Genomic DNA, 11,525 nt, shown 5'->3' with positions numbered 1-11,525 from the left:
GCATAGAGATGGGTGACGATGGAAGGTATAGTGTTTCAGGAGTGGGCACGATTGCTTTTCAGAGGAAGCATGGAGCTCCTCTAACCTTGACAGATGTGATGTATGTGCCTCGGCTGAAGAAGAACTTGGTATCAGTCGCGATGTTGGAGGACAAAGGCTACAATATTGTCTTCAGTACAGGAAAGGCATTCCTAAGACACATAGCCACGGGTCAGACCAAGAGGATAGGGATTCAGGTGAAGAATCTATATAAAATAGAGGTAGATGATTGTGCATCATTGAGTACGAAAGTAGGATTGGTCCAAAGCCAAGACATTGGCGAGTTGTGGCATAGGTGGTTGGGCCATTTACATCATGGGGCCTTGAGGATAATGCAGCAGATATCTACAAGACTTCCCAAAGGTAAACTTGAGCAAGTTGACACATGCAAATGTTGTACCTTGGGAAAGTACACCAAGTCTTCCTTTCATGATCGAGACAGTCGAGTAGAGGCTATCTTAGAGCGAGTTCATGCTGATGTGTGTTGACCATTCTCAACAGCGTCCACAACGAAGCAAAGGTATTATGTGATTTTCATTGATGATTATTCTCGTAAATGCTAGATTTATTTCATGCATAGAAGGAACAAACCTTCACAAAGTTTTGTGAGTTCAAAGATTTGGTCAAGAAAGAGTCAGGGAAGAAGATCAAGGCCTTGAGAAGCGACAACGGTGGAGAATATGTCCCTCAAGAGTTTAAGGACTTCTGTGCAGCAGAAGGAATTAAACTAGAGTTGACGGCACCTCATAACCCACAATAGAATGGGGTGGCCGAGAGGAAGAATAGAACTATTGTAGGGGCAGCACGGGCGATGTTGCATGACCAAGGCCTAGCACTTCACTTGTGGGCTGAGGCATGCAACACATCGGTCTATTTGCAAAATAGAATCCCGCATCACATACTTGGGATGAAAACACCAAAGGAAGCTTTCTCCTGTAAGAGACTAGATGTGGGTCATCTTTCTCAGGATGCAATGTTGAAGCTTCATACTTGTGGGGTACACTGATACACCCCACAACTATCGAGTGTATCTACCTACCAGTCGGAGGACAGTAGTTCGCATAGATCTCAAGTTTGATGAGCAGAAGGCCATGCGAGTTTCCCTTGAGAGGGAGCTCCAACTATAGGCTGTGGAGGAACTGTTGGTTCCTAAGGAGGAGGAGCCTCAGATTGATGCGGAGCAGCTACATGCAAATGTTCCAAGAGTGGAGACATCCACTCAAGCAGAGTCTTCCAGAGATGGACGGAAGCGCACAAGAGAAGCTGATAGATTGTTGACGGATGCGAGAGAGAATGTGGGAGAACCATCTTCTCAGTGCAGAGAGATGAGGTCACTTGAGAGGTACACTGGATACATGGCCCTTGTTGGGGAATGTGTTGAGACCAAGCCATCTTCCTTTGAGGAAGTAGTGCAACACCCAATTTGGGTTGATGCTATGGTGGAGGAGTATGACTCCATAGTTCGTAACAGTGTTTGGGACATGGTTCCGAGATCGGTTAACAAGTCAGTTGTGAGTTCCCGTTGGCTTTACAAGGTAAAGCAAGCTGCTAATGGTAGTGTGGAGAAGCATAAGGCAAGATTTGTTGCCCGTGGTTTTTCACAGGTCGAGGGGATTGAATATGATGAGACTTTTTCTCTTGTCGCAAGGTACTCATCTATCAGATTGATGTTGGCACTATCAGCACAGATGGGTTAGAAGATCCATCAGATGGATGTGAAGATTGCATTCCTCAATGGCAAGATTGAGGAAGAGGTGTACATAGAGCAGCCGGAAGGTTTTGAGACCTTTGATTGTGAGTCGCATGTGTGTCGACTCAAGAGAGCTTTGTATGGGCTGAAGCAAGCACCTCGTGCTTGGTACACCAGTATAGACAACTAATTCACCGGGCTGGGCTTCACAAAGAGTGAAGCTGATGCGAACCTGTACCACATCATGGTGAAAGGTAAGACACTAACCGTAGTATTAGAGATTGTGTAAAAGCAGTTATATATATATATATATATATATATTTGTTAAAAGATTAATGATATGGCAAGTAATACTAGTACCAAACTGGTTAAAATTCTTCTAGATGATCCGTGCAAATTTAAGAACCTGTATAAACTTAAGAATTTATGTGCAAATTTAAGAACCCGTGTAATTTAAGAACCTGTGTGAATTAAGAGCCAAGTAAATCAAGAACCAGATATGAAATGCCATAACATCCAAAACCCATAGTCAAGGGGACAAAGGAAATCACTGAAGTTGCTAGTGCAACGAGAGGAGAGAAGCATTAATACATGAGTAAAACTATTAACAATCTCGAATAAGAATTGGGAACAAGCTATCGAGAACCATAAGAGGGTTTACTCCTAAAGCCGAAATGTGTAGCATTATCATAGGTGAAGACTGCTAAATTAGTAGTCAATACCCCTGTAGAACCTTCCTGAAACCCATTCATAGGAATCGAAACCCCAAAGTGATAAACAATAACGGTGTTTACATTCTCGCCTAGTTTCTTGAAAGCTTCAAGAATCATAATCATGACGGAGAAACCCAGACACCCTGTTCTTTCCCGCAAAAGTAAAAGTTGAACCCATACTCAAGCTCAGAGCCACTACGACAGAATTAAGCATGAACATTTAAAGGGGTGGAACAAATTCACACAGAACATTTAACTCTCATGAAACTGTACACACAAACTAAATAAGAGTAGTGCTAATAACTCGATAAGGAAGAGCATACATAATTTCTAGCTATGGAAAGAAAATAAGATACAATCACGTTTTCAAGAAAATAAATCTGCATTGAATTGGCATAAGCAAACTTAAACGACTTTTGTCTTTTACTACAAAACTTAATAGGTCATGATAGAGTTTAAAACTGAACAAATCTCCACTAAAACCTTAGATACAGGGCCGCAGCCGACCAATAACCTTAGATAGAAACAATTTATATATGTTTACAACTTATACATAAGAGAAGACCTCCACCAGGAGAACAAGAGAGCTGTTGAGTAGCTCGACATGGAAATTCCATTAGTTCCAGGACAAAAGTGCCAGAATTAGCACCCCTAGAAAGGTTGATGCGAAACCCTCAACTTAAACTGAGAGATTTCTCCACTGTCAAAAATCCAGGCAGGGTTGCCAATGGAGCTTACGCGGGAACCCTCGAGTGCAAAAGCTAGGTAAGGAAACCGCAAACACCATTTTTAACAGCTTGTAGACCGTGGACCCGCTTCCACGACACCTGCAGAAGGGTGTGAGGAAAAATGTATCAGTAAATGATCTAGAATCAAATAAACATTGCGGAAAAAGAAACAAAGAAACAAATGGAGAAAACCTCACCTGGACAGCTTAAAGAGTATTGCACATTCCATGGAAGAAATCTCCACGACCCCATTTCTGAGACATTCCAATAGCATCGTTTTCCAAAGACTACAGGCCGAGCAAGCCGCAAGAGGAGAAGGAGAGCCAAGCAGGGTGCCAAGGAAGGAGGAAGCAAATGAATCGTAAAACCCAACAAGAGAGACTGAGTAGCCTTCTCGAAAGTGCCCAACCGTAAGATTGACAACCTATAACCTCCACCGTTGATGTGATGAGGGATCTGAGGAGTTCTAACGCATCTGCAGTGCCACATTAAAATGACATAGCAGAGAGTTAAATGCCAAAAAATCCAGTGTGTGATATGGTCGATGCGTGAGCTGATGTATCCGGTATGGATTAAATGTCAATTTAATGAGATTGTTAGTGAGCAAGGAATAGGACTCACCTATGAACGAAATTCACATAATAGTGCATTTATCGATAACTTAGCTGTACAACAGAATTCAATGATCCGAATAATGTAAACAACCCATGAATTAATTACCATGGTAATGGTAATGCTTCTATGTTTGATATAGTCATGGTAATGTTAATGTTCTATTTTTAATTTTTTTCTATATTTTTATTATGTTGAAATGGAGATATGACAAGGACCTCCAAGCCAATCTCCACAAGTTATAGCTAGACAAAATTCCTAGTCTGAATTGGTGGGGTGTTTCCTTTTTATGGGATCTTTTTGAAATTATAAGGCCCAAAATTCTAAGGGTTATTGAAGAGTCTAGGAAGGAGGGCCATATCTACCCAAATTTCAACTCAACTTTCATCGCCTTTATTCATAAATCTATCCATCCCTATTCTTCTAGTATTTTAGACCCATTTATTTATGCAATGTCATTTGTAAAATCATAGCCAAGATCAATGCTACTAGGCTTAAACCTATCATAGCCAAGATCATTTCTAGTAGGCTTAAACCTATCTTATCGAGATACATTTCCATTGAGAAATTTGCATTATTAGAAGGTAGATAAATTCATGAAGCTATAAGGGTGGTTCAAGAAGACATCCACAACACCAAAGCACAAAATATGGAAGTGGTTGTTATAAAAATTGACTTATCAAAGGCATATGACAGAGTTAATTAGATTTTTATCAGATTTCTATTTACTCATCTGGGTTTTAATCTAGACTTCATAAACTAGATCATCAGTTGTATTCAAATGGTATCTTTTATGGTTCTTATAAATGGATCAACATCCCACTTTTTTCATGCTCAAAGGGGATTGCGTCAAGGTTGTCCCATGTCTCCCATTTTATTTCTTCTAGTTGCAGAGGGACTGAGTCGCCTTTTATCTAATGCTAAGAAGAGGGGGTTTTTCCATGGTTCTCTCATAGTTAGAAACATGGCTATATCACATCTTCTTTTCATTGATTTTCTTATATTTCGCTTCGTGGATGTAGAGACATTTTGGTTCTTGTGTAGATCCTTACCCTTTTTGGCCATGCCATAGAGATTTTGATAAAGCACCAAAAATCATCCTTATCTCATCACAATCTCTCTAAAGATGAGCTCCATTAGATATCCTAGCTTATCCCCTATGACTCAAAGCCTATGGAGCTTGGTTTAAAATATCTAGGTTTCAAGATAAAACAAAATTATTACATCAAAGAATATTGGGCATGGCTAGTTATGAAGGTGGAAAAGTACATCAAAAGTCGATACCATAGGTGGTTGTCTAGGGTGGTCACTTAGTCATCAATAAATTAGTGTTTGAAGATATATTGGGACATTAGGCATCTTTAGCTTGGAACACCAAGTATGTATTAGAGAAAATCATACACCTATGCTTTGGTTTTCTTTAGGCTAGTAATAAGGAGTCGGGGTATTTCCCTGGGTAAAATGGAACTCTATCGCTAAACTGAAATCTCTAGGAGGATAGGCTTAAAAAACTTATTTCATTTCTCCAAAGCTCTAGTTGTGAAAATTTGGTTAGTAATTAATCTCCTCTTAGATTTTGCGGACCTTTGTAGTATGTTAAAAGTATATTTCTCCTACTTATGTTGAGGAATGGTTAAGAAATACAAGAAATCTAAGAACAAACATATCAATTGTTTGGAGAGTGGTTTTAAGTAACCACCCCTCCCAACATTTACCCACTTTTACAAGATATTCAGGGTAAATGTGAGTTAAGCGCTACTATGAAGTGACCCGACCTCCAAATTCCAGTGATGGAAGTGGGGCCTACAACCCAAATATTTATTGATACCTCTCAGAAGCACTAGATCACCCAGAAGTTAGTCCACAACTTATGATGATCAAATCTTAAGCTCGAACTTCCTTTCCATAAGCCTAACACCCAAACCACAACCACAAAACAACATGCATGTCGTTATGAGGCTATAACCACACTCTTAAGCCTACTTCCATGTAGTTATGACCTAAATTTCCCACTTTAGTGCCAACGGTTCCAAGATCTGAGACACTTTTCTAGGCTAGCCTCTATACCACTTCCCTAAACAACATGTGACTTTCCAAAATTATTATTAAGGAAATGTGAAACATTCAAACTTGAAGAAATAAATTGACCTAGATTTTCTAGGACACATTAGACATTTCATAAAAAATATGGTAAACAAATAAGTTATAGGTCATGAATGCATTTATGATATTAAATATTTGAACTTTATCTAAAACAACCAAGAAGGTTTAATTCCCTCTCAAGTAGATGCAACAACATTTTTTAGCACATTAATTTGTCATCCATTCAAATACTTATCAAATCATAAACAAGATCCATAACTAGAGCTCACCATAGATCCATGTTTATAACTAACACATAACAAAAATATTAACCACGACAAATCAAACATAAAATAAGCATGATAACAAATACAAGTGCTCATAGATCACAGTAGGAAAATAAATCTTGTTAATATATGAAAAATCCTACCAAGTCAAGGATTTGCATATACCACTCCACCATAGATTGAGCTAAACCAAATATTTCTTTCAACCAATAACCACCATGCCATATTCCAAGCATGAATATGGGATCTCATGGGATAAACCAAGACATAATCAATCAGGGACTCCATAGGTTAAACCAACTCCACCCTTAAGATACAATGATCTCACCTAAAATGGTCCTAAGATCAAAAAACCAAACCAAGCTTGGGTGCCTCAAAATTTCTCCACCATACCCTAAGAAATTTTCATTTCTCCACCCACATGTCAAGGGTGTTGATTTGTGGTAGCATCAGATGTGATATAGCCATGAAAATTGGTGGAGAGGCTAAGGCACACAAGATCTCCAAGACCCAGAACTGGTTTTGGGAAATTCTACCCGGTTGGATAGATATTAAAATAATTAATATTTTTAATGGGGTTCCTAAGTCTAAACATAGGAAACTTAAAATATTAATGGGTATATAACATCCCTTTTTGTGTACTAAATTATTGTAAAACTAAGCTGAGTTAAAGCTAGGTGTGATATTCTCCCTTGTGTGTTAAATGATTGTAAACCTAAGCTAAGGAAACTAGGCGCGATACCCTCCTTTGTGGGTTAAACTATTCCAAACCTAAGCTAAGGAAAGCTAGGTGATATGTAATGTGAAAAGCAAATATGTTATTAAATAAATTAATAAAATAAACCACTTGGAGGGTGGAGCACCAAGAGAGAGGAGATTCTTGCCAAATCCCATTGAGGAATGGGATAGAGATGAATATTTCATGATAAAGCTTTTAGATGTGATTCTAGATAAGCTTAGATGGATTAGATATCCCTCAGATGGATGGGAGATAAAGATTCATCAGACATAAAAGATTTGTGGGAGATAAAGGAAAGATTTTATGAGAAAAAGCCTTGTGGGAGATAAAGACGAGTATTTCTGAAAAATACCTAGGCAAATGGAAAAATCCATAAAAACAGGAAGCCGCTAATGGAAACTAAATCATGAAAGAGGGTATTAAATACCCAGTGCATCGATCAATTGAGGATAGTCAATCCTTGGTAAGGTCTTTGGCTCGGGGGGAATCAAAGGTGATTCACAGTTGGGTGGTGGTGCTCTTCCCTCCAAGTGAGGTTTTAATTGGTGTCAAATGCGTGGAATTTTTTGTATGATGATTCATACTCTCTCTCTCTCTCTATTATAGTTCCAGTTTGTTTATGAGAAGATTTTGTTAAGTCTTTGTTATAGTTCCAAGTCATTTACAAGAATCATTCTTGATTTTTAACGCCATGAGAATGTTTGAAGGAATTACATATGTTGATGTATTAATAGATTTAATGGTGGTTTCCCTCTAATCTAATGACGTTCACTTACATGGTATGTGTTTTATGTGAATCCTTATGAGGTTAAATCATTCAACTCACATATAGTGATGGTTGAATTTATCTCTACTATGGAAATGCCAGATTTTCTTATGCATGTTGCAATCCAGTGTGAACTTAACGCTAAAAGTATATTCAGTGGGTAACAATTCTAGTACCCATTCGTGATAGAATTTGCATGTGGCATTTGTTCATAAATAAATTACCTATGTTAAATTTTTAATATGAGAAGGATCGCAGTTTTATACATGTGACCCCTTTTTCCTTCAAGAGAAAAGTTAATAGCAGAAGCAGAATATGTAGTTGTAAACACTAACCTTGTTTACGAGGAGATCATACATAAATATACATGATCATCTCGCATTTAATAATGGAATATGGTATGCTTATATTTTCCTAAATGGGTAATTAGGCATGCAGAACAGTTGCGGAAATAAATGCTTCTCATGGTATGACGAATGGTTCAATTATTTGTGTTTGCATGTTAATAAGATTGCCTCCACTTAGGGTAATGTTAGCTAGTTATATAGGTGAATGAAAGGTTGGCTGATAACATATTGACTATGTGTACAAAACTATGATCATGTTCGACCATGATAGCTACAGTAAACTTAAATTAATATCCCTTAATGCTTGCAAGAGTTATTGAGTTATTTCAGAGTTTCGTTAGTTGCATGTCATGATTTGTTCCCTTTCTCCAAGTTTGGATTAAGCTTAAGGGCTACTATAAGAGTGTGAAATATGGTTCATTATGTTGCCGGTATTCAATAGCTAATAATTTGAGTATAGTTGTCTGGATGATTACTGTGCATGTAATTATTTGGTTAACACCACCTGTACATCCATTAAAATTTAACTATATATAAAACAAAATTTTAATTAATGGAGCCTATTAGCTATTTTGTTGAGGAAGGCTAAGAAGGTTCATTACAGATAGTATCGAAGCTTCAAGTTCAAACTCTTTTTTCCTATGGGTCAATTCGCCTCTGCAGGATATGACAAAATAGGAGAACAAAATCCAGGAAAAAAAATCACCCAAAATTTATAAAGGGTAAAGCTAAATTTTTAAACATAGAACATGTGTATACTGTTAGTGCCAGTCTCTTCATACTACCATTAGTGACCAAAAATCCCCTCTTCATATCATACTAGGGTCCCATTCTGAAATTTTTGTCATTCCACTAGGTCATCATGCAAAAATTTGGTCACTGAAGGTTGAATTAGGGTTTCCTTTACTCCTTTTAGAAATTTACCCCTTGCTGGCTCATTTCAACCTTGTTGAGTATCCATTGTCCATAAATTTAATGACATCATGCCATCACATCACTCATGTCATCTTGAAATTCAATCCTTCAAGGTCTTATTAGGTCTTTTAGGGTTTTTCAAGGTTTCATTAGGTCATTAGGGTTTCCAAGGTTCCAATAAAACTCCATTCCATTTCATAAGACCAATAAGTATAGGGTGATCAAATAGCATCTCTTCACCATGTGAAGATGATTTGTAAAGAGAAATTATTATTTCATCATGTAACTTTATGTTCAATATATGTAATAAGTATCGTTCCTAAGCTACCAACTCAATCTCTATATGTCAACTTCATTAAAGCAAAGTCAAATTCAAAGAGTTCTCAAAGACCATCAAAAGATAAATTTTTCAAAGGAAATAGTCAAGTAAAAGGGTAATGTTTCAAAAAGTTAAGTGAATGCCAAAGGGAGTTGTCTTTTCCCAAGGGTGTCCAAATCCTTATTTTCCACAAGCACTAAACCTGAATTTCCTCTCCCAATGAGCTAGGGTTGGCTATGGAATTAGAGACATCTGAGAAGAGGAGGCCTGATGGAGGTCATTTCAGAAAGTATCAGGCCATTACAACTCATAGACATCATGTCCCCATCATTTTTCAAGAAGTCATTCCAAGGGACAAATCATTTGCCACATATAGAGCCATTTTTCTTAAAACTATGTTTCTGACCAAATAGAGATGAAATTGACAAAAATGATAGATTTTTTTGTCTATAATAGGCCAAGGATGCAAAACCTATAATAAGGTAATTTCACTTCTTGAGTGACATTGGGAAAATCAATTGTTCTCCTAACTGGATTGTCCAAATGACTTTCTTGATGAGTCAAATGATAGCTAGATAGAAATCACTTTGCAATGAGCTATCACGAACTCAATTTGGAGTTGAGGAAGACCTCCAAAAGTTCTTTTCAAGATCACACTTCATTTTTGCACCCTCATTCTGCACTTGTTTACCAGTTTTGGGAGAATTGATTTCTTAGGGGCTATAATTGATCATATTCAGCGCTTGATAGGTCCATTGTGTAGCCAAGAGTGATATATTTCCAAAAATATATCATCGACTCAATTTGAACTTTGGGAAGGCACTCAAAAGTTAATTTGAAGTCAAAGATTCACACTTCCTTCTGGCACTATGCACTTGCCCAGAAATCAGCAACATGGTCAAATGCGCAATGCCCTACGCGCTGCACACTTTTTTGGGGCACTTTTTGAAGAAATGGAGACCACCACTGGATGCAAACTGACTAAAACATCTAAAAAAAACCATGTTTCTAGCCTTATTTTGAAAAATTGGCAAGTGAAAATGGAAAAAAACTAGCAAACAATCATGTTTCAGCCTCATTTTTAGCCCAGGTGATGTGTGTTTGACTAGTATTGGAAGAATGAAGTTTTGGAGGGACAAATCAGCTCCATTTTGGAAACTAGAGAAGACAAGATTTCTAATGAGCTATCTTGGGCTCAATTTGAACATAGTGAAGGTAGATAAAAGTATTCTACAAGATGGAGGGTGCACATGACACTCTAAGGGTGCACTTGATAGAAAGATGGCACACTTGACAATTTGCTTGATTTTTCATAGTTTTTCTCCAGATTTGATTTTCATCCTTGGAAATCAAGTTTTTATTGATGTAATTGATGTTGCAAATGTAATTTTGGTCTTTTAATATTACCTATGGGTAAATACATTAGGTAAATAGACTTCATCAAGTCAAATGAATCAGTTTTAATGTAATTATGGATGAGTCACTTTGACCACCCTACACTCTAGTTATCAGTTCAGATTTTGGTGGAACTCCTCCTCCTCTCATGGATTCAACCACTGAGGTTGGGAGGAGTTTGTTTTGATGTCTACATCTTCCCTTTCTTCACTCCTTTAAGGGGTTGGACTCAGTTGGATGTTGTACTAGTGATCAGAGACACTATTGTATCAGACTTTGGCTAGTATTAATAGATGAGTTGCAACTATTTCTTTGGCATACATGTGGTATGGATGTTTAGCATTGTTTATTCTTTTTTATCATTTGTATGAATGTTTTTTAGGCTCATAAACCATTTCATGTCTCTTATATGGTAATTTTCAAGCTAATAGGCAGAATACATGTTTATTCATGCTCTATTTTGGGAAATTTATCATAATTTGTCCATTTTCTTTAGTTTAGGAAGAATACATCTCCTATGCTCTTCCTAACTGCTCATCAGCCTGAAAACATCCCACCAAATCACCTTTTAAGTGCTAAACCTTCTGCCCACCTTACCCCTTTGAATGTCTACAATCATATCTCATTTGCCCTGACCTAGCCTATTTGACCTAATACCCTCATCTAGCAATAACCACACCAAATCAAATCAAACAACCTCTGCACTTTATACCTAGCCTAAAACTCTGAACCATCCAACTCTCTTGGTTGCGATTCTTTGGAGAGAGCCCTCTCTAGCTTGGTAGGGCTAGCTACCAAGTCAAAAGGTTGGTCTGTGGTTACCTCAGTTGGACTCTTCCTCAGCCTTGGAGATCCGTGGGAGTGATAACATATTGGCGTTGTTGCGAGGGAGA

The 11,525-nt window shown here is 37.7% G+C and overlaps 1 long non-coding RNA gene across 1 annotated transcript in view; it reads right to left on the bottom strand.

Moving 5' to 3' along the window:
• Positions 1 to 2,282: 2,282 nt before the first annotated feature.
• LOC149148765 (uncharacterized) overlaps positions 2,283 to 11,525 on the bottom strand; it is a 28,429-nt gene continuing 19,186 nt past the window's right edge. The window contains exons 2-3 of the long non-coding RNA XR_016262640.1: positions 3,368 to 3,645; positions 2,283 to 3,269 (exon numbers count right to left, since the gene is read on the bottom strand). This is a non-coding gene — a long non-coding RNA (uncharacterized LOC149148765). The remainder of the gene's footprint in view (positions 3,270 to 3,367; positions 3,646 to 11,525) is intronic.

The sequence above is a fragment of the Pinus tabuliformis genome, chromosome 9, assembly GCF_031772625.1.
Source record: "Pinus tabuliformis cultivar Carrire ecotype Pingquan chromosome 9, CPIR1, whole genome shotgun sequence".
NCBI lineage: Eukaryota > Viridiplantae > Streptophyta > Pinopsida > Pinales > Pinaceae > Pinus > Pinus tabuliformis.
This window is presented reverse-complemented; position numbering and strand designations above follow the sequence as displayed.